Raw genomic sequence first — 2,379 nt, forward strand, 5'->3', positions numbered from 1 at the left:
GCTGCCCCGTGTGGGGCCTGGTCACAGTGTCGTCGCCGGGGGTGGTCCCCTGGGGTGAGCCGAACAGGCACGGCTTCTTCTGTGGGGGGAAGGCACCTGAGTGTCGCCCTCGCTGCCCCCCAAAGCTGTGTACCCAAGGGGGCAGGGCGGGGCTGTGGCAGTGTGCACACACAGGGGCGGGGCAGGGTGGGGCTGTGTGCACACACAGGAGCAGGGGGGGGTGGGGCTGTGGCAGTGTGCACACACAAGGGCGGGGCTGTGGCAGTGTGCACACACAGGTGTAGGGTGGGCTGTGGCAGTGTGCACACACAGGTGTAGGGTGGGCGGTGGCAGTGTGCACACACAGGTGTAGGGTGGGCGGTGGCAGTGTGCACACACAGGTGTAGGGTGGGCGGTGGCAGTGTGCACACACAGGTGTAGGGTGGGCGGTGGCAGTGTGCACACACAGGTGTAGGGTGGGCGGTGGCAGTGTGCACACACAGGTGTAGGGTGGGCGGTGGCAGTGTGCACACACAGGTGTAGGGTGGGCGGTGGCAGTGTGCACACACAGGTGTAGGGTGGGCGGTGGCAGTGTGCACACACAGGTGTAGGGTGGGCGGTGGCAGTGTGCACACACAGGTGTAGGGTGGGCGGTGGCAGTGTGCACACACAGGTGTAGGGTGGGCGGTGGCAGTGTGCACACACAGGTGTAGGGTGGGCGGTGGCAGTGTGCACACACAGGTGTAGGGTGGGCGGTGGCAGTGTGCACACACAGGTGTAGGGTGGGCGGTGGCAGTGTGCACACACAGGTGTAGGGTGGGCGGTGGCAGTGTGCACACACAGGTGTAGGGTGGGCGGTGGCAGTGTGCACACACAGGTGTAGGGTGGGCGGTGGCAGTGTGCACACACAGGTGTAGGGTGGGCGGTGGCAGTGTGCACACACAGGTGTAGGGTGGGCGGTGGCAGTGTGCACACACAGGTGTAGGGTGGGCGGTGGCAGTGTGCACACACAGGTGTAGGGTGGGCGGTGGCAGTGTGCACACACAGGTGTAGGGTGGGCGGTGGCAGTGTGCACACACAGGTGTAGGGTGGGCGGTGGCAGTGTGCACACACAGGTGTAGGGTGGGCGGTGGCAGTGTGCACACACAGGTGTAGGGTGGGCGGTGGCAGTGTGCACACACAGGTGTAGGGTGGGCGGTGGCAGTGTGCACACACAGGTGTAGGGTGGGCGGTGGCAGTGTGCACACACAGGTGTAGGGTGGGCGGTGGCAGTGTGCACACACAGGTGTAGGGTGGGCGGTGGCAGTGTGCACACACAGGTGTAGGGTGGGCGGTGGCAGTGTGCACACACAGGTGTAGGGTGGGCGGTGGCAGTGTGCACACACAGGTGTAGGGTGGGCGGTGGCAGTGTGCACACACAGGTGTAGGGTGGGCGGTGGCAGTGTGCACACACAGGTGTAGGGTGGGCGGTGGCAGTGTGCACACACAGGTGTAGGGTGGGCGGTGGCAGTGTGCACACACAGGTGTAGGGTGGGCGGTGGCAGTGTGCACACACAGGTGTAGGGTGGGCGGTGGCAGTGTGCACACACAGGTGTAGGGTGGGCGGTGGCAGTGTGCACACACAGGTGTAGGGTGGGCGGTGGCAGTGTGCACACACAGGTGTAGGGTGGGCGGTGGCAGTGTGCACACACAGGTGTAGGGTGGGCGGTGGCAGTGTGCACACACAGGTGTAGGGTGGGCGGTGGCAGTGTGCACACACAGGTGTAGGGTGGGCGGTGGCAGTGTGCACACACAGGTGTAGGGTGGGCGGTGGCAGTGTGCACACACAGGTGTAGGGTGGGCGGTGGCAGTGTGCACACACAGGTGTAGGGTGGGCGGTGGCAGTGTGCACACACAGGTGTAGGGTGGGCGGTGGCAGTGTGCACACACAGGTGTAGGGTGGGCGGTGGCAGTGTGCACACACAGGTGTAGGGTGGGCGGTGGCAGTGTGCACACACAGGTGTAGGGTGGGCGGTGGCAGTGTGCACACACAGGTGTAGGGTGGGCGGTGGCAGTGTGCACACACAGGTGTAGGGTGGGCGGTGGCAGTGTGCACACACAGGTGTAGGGTGGGCGGTGGCAGTGTGCACACACAGGTGTAGGGTGGCGTGTCGGGGCCGGGACGGCCTGCCCTGTGCCCACACCACAGGTACACTGGACGGTCAGAGTGAAAGCTCGTGGGCTTCCCCGTCAGGAAAGGGAAAGACGCCTCCCAGACGGCGAGTTTGCAAACCGCGTGTCCGCGAAGAGGCCTGGTCTGGAGTTTACAATGGCCTCTCCGCGCCAGTGACCCGACAGGTTGCCCAGCGGGAACGGGCAGGGCACCGGGCACTTCCCCAGGGAAGGCAGCAGGCGGGGGGC

This window comes from Myotis brandtii, unplaced genomic scaffold (assembly GCF_000412655.1).
Source record: "Myotis brandtii unplaced genomic scaffold, ASM41265v1 scaffold691, whole genome shotgun sequence".
NCBI lineage: Eukaryota > Metazoa > Chordata > Mammalia > Chiroptera > Vespertilionidae > Myotis > Myotis brandtii.